The sequence below is a fragment of the Lygodium microphyllum genome, chromosome 6 (assembly GCF_053477565.2).
Source record: "Lygodium microphyllum isolate KBCC chromosome 6, Lygodium_microphyllum_v1.1.10, whole genome shotgun sequence".
NCBI classification, from domain to species: Eukaryota; Viridiplantae; Streptophyta; class Polypodiopsida; order Schizaeales; family Lygodiaceae; genus Lygodium; species Lygodium microphyllum.
This window is the reverse complement of record NC_141140.1, coordinates 34,280,533-34,289,156: the sequence shown is the minus strand read 5'-3', so window position 1 is coordinate 34,289,156 and position 8,624 is coordinate 34,280,533. Positions and strand designations below refer to the sequence as shown.

Here is an 8,624-nt window from a genome sequence, read left to right as displayed (position 1 = left end):
GCGTGCTTAGGATGCATTTGATTTTCTTTAGCTTCAATTTCATTCGACCATATTAAATAGGATTTGCTACCTTTTTGTAATGCACATTTAACCTGTGTATGACTAAGCAATGAAAAATTATCAAAAGTGTGCATACCAAGCAATGTGATTTGTTTTCCATTAGAATGAATCTTCATTGAATGCGTAAAATAATCTATATCGGAATTGTACTGATGACGCCAAGGCATTCCTAAGATAATGTTACTAGATTGCAAAGACACAACTAAGAAATTTCTACGTTCAACATAATCACCAATTTGAATTTCTAAGTCATGCACTTCTTGTATTCCATTGTATCTAGTGTCTAAGAATGCAGCCTTGATGCGATAATGAGTAGAAACAGTATGTAAATTCAATTATTTGACCAATTTTGTAGAAATAAAGTCGTATGTGCTCCCTCATCATATAAAACAATCTTTTCTTTACCATGCGCAAGACATTTCATCATTAATAATGAATGGGGATTTGGCATACCTGGTAAAGTATCTGAAGTAGTACCGATATCGTCATCGTCCTTCGTGAAATCTGACATTTCTTCATGTTCTTCATCTTCTGTCGCTCCCAAATAATTGATGTGTACAATTGGCTTTTTGGATTGACAATTCGCCGCTAGATGCCGAGGTTGATGAAATTTGTAACAGACTGTGGATTTGGCTTTAAACACATTATTGGTAATAGTGGAAAGTTTAGGAATGTTGGGATTTGGCTGGAGAGATGGCTTAGGGTTTGGATTTGTATTTGATGGTGAAGCAGATGGTCGTGTCCAAGATTTACAGAATGAAGATGGAAGGAAACGATTTTGATTGAATCTTCGAAAATTTGAATTGAATTGTTTTGAACCAAAGTTACCATTAGTTTGAAATTATTGTGGTCGCTTCTCTCGTCCTCAAATTTTGTCTTCAACATCATGGGCCAAGGAAATTGCATCTTCGAGAGTCGTTGGCTTGAACATATTCACCTCCGCATAAAAATGTCCAAGTAAGCCATACATAAACTTGCGTTTATGAATTGTCTCAGGTACATCTTCGAGCATTCGAAGTTGCAATAAAGCATTCCAAAAACTCTTCATATATTGTGAAATAGACTCACGATCCCTCTGTTACAAAAGATCCCATTGTTTGATTGTTTTTTTGTGAAATTGGGATTGAAGAAAATTCTACAAAAATTTCCTTTGAAAAGTCTCCCAAGTTGTAGGACAATCAATGCTCTTGCGGACAACAGTCCACCATAGGGATGCTCTGTCCACTAGATGATTAGTGACACACTTAATTTTGTCTTTCTCAGCATACTGTTCTTCATGAAAATAATCATCAAATTGACTTATAAAAGCAAGTACAGTCTTTCCATCGTGTGACCCATTAAAAGTATAAAATTTAAAATTTCTTTTACTTATCTTTGCTTCTTTCCGAATAGATTGTGCTTCAAGTGTTGCATCAATTGTACGCTGTATAAGATCTTCAGATTGCGGTCCATCTTGGTCGGCGGTAGATCATTGCAGATTGGCCAATTAAGCTTGCAAAGTTTGACATGCTCTTCGTTTCTCTTGAAGTTGTATCATAATCAAATCCAATTTTTGCTCCATCGTTGGTTCGGGCAAATCACCTTTAGCCATAAAATCTTCCATGGTTTGATCGGACATGCTGCAAAATTCCAAAAGACCTCACACACTCGAAATCTTGTTAGCAGGATGAGCATAGCTCAAAGTCGGATTTACAAGGCTTATTTATTTTTTTTAAATGGATTTTTGTAGTATTGCTTCTTTTTCGATACAGAATTTGATATCACGATCGTCTTCCAAGAAGATAATTCGTGCATGCTGACTGCATATAGCAATCTGTTTTGCTAAAATTTGGCTCTGTCAGTCCACAGGTGCGAACAAGGGCTTGCCAGAAAGCTAATAATCCGTTTGAGACTAGATGTGTATAAACAACCACTATGGGAGAGGTTGAAACTTAGGAATTGGTAACCTTAGTAGTTTTAAACTTTAAAGCTCTTAGTTTTTTTTTTAAAACTAATCGTTTACTGTCGCCGTGATAAGAGGGGCCGTTTTTTTTTAACGTTGTTCTTCATGACATGCTCTCGCCACAAAACGTCAAATTCCAAGAGCTTTAAGCTCTTACAAGCTTTTAAAGCTTATCTCTAACTTAAATAATGATAACCAACTTCTTCTCTTATCTGTGAATAGGCAACTTGATGTAGGAGTTTATCTGCTGGTCCTCCGCCTGTAGAGGCTGGTCCTTCATGATCCAACAGCGTAGCAGGGGGTTCTTTACTACTAGGAACGCGCTGGTATTGACGGATTGCTACGAGACTGACTGTAGAGCTCGATCGCTCCAAAAGCTCCCCCTTTGTGCGAGATGGTAAGCGATTGGAAGCCCTCAATCTCAACTTCGCTTTGATATCACTGGTGCACAAATCGGATGTCGTATGCGTGCGTAGCGAGTGCCAGAAGGTCCCCAAGAACAAAAGAACTCTACTTTTGCACAAAAAACAAGAGAGAAGACTTGTACGACATGAAGCAAAAGACTAATTGGATACAATCTCCCCCATGCCTTGTGTGAGCGCTCCACAAAGCATGTATTTGATATATTATTCATCTCTAAGCTCAAAAAATAGTCCAATTTACAATTAGCACGCTTTAGCTTTTATGTTTGCTTTTGTTCCACTAAAAATTAAAGCTATTGAGTATCCAAAGAGTCAGACTGTGCCCAAATACAATGTCTAATAATAAATATTTAAATCGTACGTCCATACGCATACAAAGTAATAAATAAATGTCAAGCACTTCAATAAATAAGCGCGTCAAAATAAATATTGACGCCACGTGTAAGATGTGCATCCATCAAAAATAATATTTTTTTCTACATAACTTGAATACACGCTATTGCTAAGTGCTTTTCAATGTCACCGCTGCCTACTCTCTACACATCAACTGAAGCATTCACAATTGTTAGAAAATAATAAAAGTAAAGTGACAAAAGTGAATACTTAGCAGTCTTCAGCTACAAAATAAATAAATTGGTTAGAACTCAAGCTTAACCTTAATTTATTATGAGTGTGCACTCTAAGCTCATAAACGTCTATTAATTTAAATATGTATTTTACGAAATCACCCGCTATGGAATCACCCACTTGCACATTAAATTAATAAGACATCCGAAAAGGACAGATGTCTCCATCAACTTTTCGCACAAGGAATCCACCTTGTGTATGAGCTCTGACAACAAATATAATTTTACGGAATCCACTGCAAAACCTCATGGAATCTGCCGTGGAATATACCTCCTAGCATCATCATCTTCCTTAGACAAGTCTTCAATATTTTTCATAAGTAGCTTTAGTTTGGCAATAGCCATCTTAGTATTACTTAAGGAGATATTATAGATTTTAAGCAAACATAGAGGTCCATATAGCCAAGAGCAACCAAATCAAGGTGTCATCTACTGTGCTACATCAACATACAATATACTTTTAGCAAAAACATATTGGTTCAAAATAGTTGTGATTAATGTATAGGGATTAAAAATAAAGCTTAATGAAGTTGGCGGCATTTCGCACCAACTTCACAAATCAATGTTACTCCAAAGCAATAGAATATGTCACATCAAGCAACATATAGAATTGTACAAAATATTTAAAAAATATAACTTTTGATAAATAATTTGTAATTGTATACATCAATTTGAAAAGAGAATACCTCATAAAAGTTGTGAAGTACTGCCTTATCATTTTGGTACCATAAAACAAGATAAAAATTGCTTGAAAGTGAGATAGACCATTCGTTACCTACAATCCAAACAAGTAAATTGTTGGTAAGAACTAAGTGACATATACATGTGACATAGGCATCAATAATAATTCCTAGTTGTTATCCATGTCGCCCTTGCAACTAGGTGTATTATCATGTTAAATTCCATTTTCATAAATATTGAGATTCAATAAGATAGAAAGAAAAGGAAAGGTGACCAAATTTTACTCAATTGTTGCAACATTAATAGCAAGCACTTAGCTCCAAGAGGGAGTGATAAAAAGTCTTCATGAAGGCTAGGGAAGTTATGCTTGTAAGATAGGTAAGGTATCTAATGTATAGCCCCAAAATTAGGGCATAAGAATTATGTAAATGTTATCAACAAGTTATACATCTTAATAAGATAGTGAGATATGGAAAAGTAAGATATATAGATAGGGTGGCATATTAATGGCTACAGGTAGGCACTTACTCGTCAACAAGAACCTTAAGCAAGTGTGCTTCATATTGAGTCCAAAAAAAAAAGTTAAAGTTGGAAGAGCTATCAAGCTTTAAAAATAAATCCCATGAAAATAAGTTGTCATGTTGCAAATATATCATAAAGATAGCTCATTAAATTTGCAATACTATATAGACATAAATTAGCATGTATCTGGCTCATGACACAAATACTACAATAAGCAAAAGAATATTGTGACCTTATATTTAATTGTTGATGCAAGGCCATTGTGGGTAATTTACAATCTTAATAATAACTAAAGCATGCTTACAATGAGCCATTATTCTACAGCATGCAATCATTTCGCCCAGTGCAATCTATTATCTACTTCAATCCTTTCATATAATGGAACATTATAATGCTCTCTGTATTAAAGTATCATAGTAAAGAGCAAATGCAATAAATTGCGCAACAAGTGAACTACTAAATGTATCAATATCATGACATTATTGGTGATAGACATAGCAAAATCAGTCAAGTTTTACCAATCAATAAGTTAGTGGCAAAAGAAGATTCTACAAAGCTCGTGAGGATGAGAGAAGGAACTAACAAGATAACCATCATCACATCCAAAGATGTTCCACGCTTAGTTTGTGAATAGGGAGAGTGATTGTCAAATCAAAAAAAGATAATAAATTAAGGGTAAAAGAGGATATTTACATGTGTATAAAGGAAAAACCCTAAAATTTGAAGCAAGGGTGTCTTTTGAGTGCAAGCACCACAAGAACTTGGTCAAAAAATAGTGAGCCACAGCATGAGCAATGAGAAGGGGGAAGAGGATAACTCCTCTAAAACTTATTGATGGGAATCCATTTTTACCTCAATTGTATTGCGTGCGTGCGTGCGTGCGTGTGTATGTGTGTGTGTGTGTGTGTGTGTGTGTGTGTTGCTTTTAATTTCTATGGACACCAATAGCTTATATTTGCCCAACACAGAGTGAATAGGCCTCTATATGGATTGAGTTTAGTGTCCAAGGATACTAGGGAATTGGCCTACATAATGCCAAAACTCATAGGGTAAGTGTGTTAAAATCCAAGTCTTCATTGATGAGGGTGTCTACTAGGTTTTTCTTATTAGCTATGAGTTTAAGTCAAAGATAAGCTAGTGGTACAACCAAATCATCTTCTTCATCCAAGTTACTAATTAGGACTACTCTTACTTTGATGTTATCTAGCTTCATTGAGTGCTTGTGGTTTTGCTACAAAGAATTCAATTATGTATTTTAATCACCAATATCTTTGATAAGTCCTAGTGATTGTTTATATTTTGGACTTTCCTACAATATAGTATTTCTTGATGTGACAACCATTGAAGTGGACAATCTCTTTTCCTTAAAGGGTTTCTAGTTCTACATTCCTAATTTGGCCAAATTCATTGACTTAGTGAGATCCCAACCCTCTAATTTTAGCTTCTATTTTTGTTCCTTTAGCAAATAGAGGAGAAATATCTCCTAAAGAAGTGAGAGAGACACAAAAAAGGAGATATGAAAAGATAAATACAAATAAAGAGAGATGGATAGAAGAGATATATTTATTTTTTTGTATTCAAAAACTTTTTAGCCTAGGAGACAATTCTAGCCTTCAAATTTTTCAAAATACCAATCTATCTCTGTACACACACACACACATTTTTTTGTTTATTTATGTAGAGATACCCTCCCCTATGTTGCAATCTTTTTGTGCAGCAAAGTATATATATGTCTTATCACTCAATCTTCACATATTGTGTGTGTATGTGTGTAAATACACATGAAGTGTTTCTATGTATGTATATGTATACATGTGTGTGCGTGCGTGTGTGCGTGCGTACGCGCGCGTGTGCGTGTGTGTGTGCGTGTACACACATACATATGCATATATGTGTACATATATGGATATCTATATGCATATAAATGTGTACACACACACACACACACACATGTATACGGGTATCTCTCTCTCCCTTTGTGTATGTGTGTATGTACACATTTATATGCATATAGATATCCATATATGTATATGTATGTTTGTGTATATGTGTGTATCAACTTTGTCATCTGTAACCATATTTCTTTTTAAATAATGCAATTGCAAAAAAAAAGTTATGCATAACAATAAGCTACACTCCACTCACATTGCAATATACCATACCAAGGAATGTATGTATGTGTCTTGTTACCCCATCTTTGCACATTGTTTGGTTCTCTCTCTCTCTCTCTCTCTCTCTCTCTCTCTCTCTCTCTCTCTCTCTCTCTCTCTCTCTCTCTCTCTCTCTCTCTCTCTCTCTCTCTCTCTCTCTCTCTCTCTCCCTTATTCAATTATAGAGGATAGGCATGAACATATTGACTTAGGGTAAAAATGTCTAAGTTTCTATATAATACAATTTGTAGAAAGCAAGACACCAATATTTGTTCTTAGAGACGAGGCAAGCAATACAAATTAATACATACAATAGCACTTTACAATATGGTTATTTATGTATATAATGTAGGTGCACGTTGTACATGCACTAGTATACATATAGACGAACAATAGTTACAAGGGATTCATCCCTCCAAATTTTATTAGTGATGAGATTGCCATGGCTAATTGGATACAAGCTACTACCAGAAGTCTAAAAAGAGATGGGCATGTGATTCTTTTTCTTCCAATCTTAAGATAGAATCCAAAGACAAGCTTTTTTTAAACTACAAATATTTGTGAAATTATCTACAAAGTAACATGCAACTTATCAATGCTTTCTAGAGGGCATTACTATAGACCTTACACACAAGAATGGAACAAAATTACAGACTAAAATGCAAACTATGGAGATCTTGTATCAACAGCAATGTAAGATGATAGAAAGGTCATGCTTACATCAACCAACCCAAGATGAAAATCTATTTAAAGAAAAGGTATTGTAAGAAACAAAGATTTCTTTCATTGTAGTAGCCTATAGTCGTTTTCTCCTAATATTACATATCTAACTTCTTTGCCCATAGCTACCCCTAGCAACAAGGAAGCTTTTCATATTTTCTCTAATCAAGATGCTTCTATATAGGTGGCTAAGGCAAAGAGGGTCCTTGCAAATCTTGCCCTTGAAACTAAGCAAATACTAGATCATCATGAGACCAAGGCTCACTAAACTCCTTAGAAAGGGACGTTATCTCTAGAGCTTGGTCTAGAAGAACAACTTGAAGAACCTACTTCAACTTCTAAAGAAATAATGCAAGAGAAAGATGTGTGTATTAGTACTTGCCTTCAAGTCCAATCAAAGAATATGTAAGGCAGTAGGTCTTGATCAACGACAGGGAAAGAAACAAGGAAAGCCACAATTCATAAAACGTTTTCTAGTACTAAGTTGCAACGCTTCTACCCTCAAGCGACCTTGTTAGTTGAAAGCAATGTGGAGAAGCTCTTAATAAACCCACCCAATTCTTTCATGTTCCCCTCGTCTGTTAAGAGAAATGCAATAGACAATATCCTTTTGGATTTTTAACTACAATATCTCTATGCATTAGCCATCTTTCCTAAGAGTGTTCAAGAGTTTGTAAGAGAACACTCATTCTATGCTCCACCTATGGACGTGGATTGACATTTTTTTTTACTATATTGCAATTTTTAAATGAAAATATATTAATTAATGTATTGTATTTCATTGCAATATGACATCCCTTTTATGTCTTACATTGTTTCATTTTTACCAAGTACTAGATGTTTCAATCCAAACATAAAGAAATTTTTATTTAAGAAACACATGAACAATATTCATTACTTAATCTATGGTTTTATCAAGCCATATGAGAAAACAAGGTTGTTGTATATGATTAAATAACTACATATAGTTTGTTTACTTTAAGAGTGAGGGAAAACAAGGATGAGAGAATTCATGTTTGGTTTTATTATTTATCTATTAAAATGGATGAGAGAGAGAGAGAGGGACGAGATAGAGAGAGAGAGAGAGAGAGAGAGAAAGAGAAAGAAACAAGGCACAAAAACAATCTATGAGAGAGAGAGAGAGAGAGAGGTAGTGGTTGTGGCAAGAATGACAATAACGACAACAGCAATAGCATTGGTAGTGGTAGTGGTGGTAATGGTGGTGGAAAAGGGTAGACTATGTTAAAACACACACAGAGGGATTTCCAAGAAAACACTTGCTTCAAAAGCGTGCTTCCCCAAAAAGGAATGAAATCAAAGGGAACTAAATGTGCAAAGTATAGAGAAAGAAGGTAATGATTTAAGACCTAAGCTCCTTACAAGTCCCAACCTCTAGTTTGGTGAACCTTGGAAAAGGATACTAAATAAAGCAACATGGGTTAAAAAGCTAAAACACAGAAGAAGCAAAGTGTCTTCTAGCCATGGGCATTCAACCCATCAC

General features: G+C 35.1%; 1 protein-coding gene across 8 annotated transcripts in view; it reads right to left on the bottom strand.

Moving 5' to 3' along the window:
- Window positions 1-3,689: 3,689 nt before the first annotated feature.
- Window positions 3,690-8,624, bottom strand: part of LOC148034451 (bZIP transcription factor TRAB1-like) — a 49,172-nt gene continuing 44,237 nt past the window's right edge. For 6 of the 8 annotated variants that reach the window (XM_087679387.1, XM_087679388.1, XM_087679389.1 and 3 more), the window contains one exon: window positions 3,693-3,825. The gene's annotated coding sequence lies outside the window, so the exon portion shown is untranslated. Of the gene's footprint in view, window positions 3,826-8,624 lie in introns of all 8 variants that reach the window. The other 2 variants (XM_087679396.1, XM_087679394.1) reach the window with 2 other exon arrangements.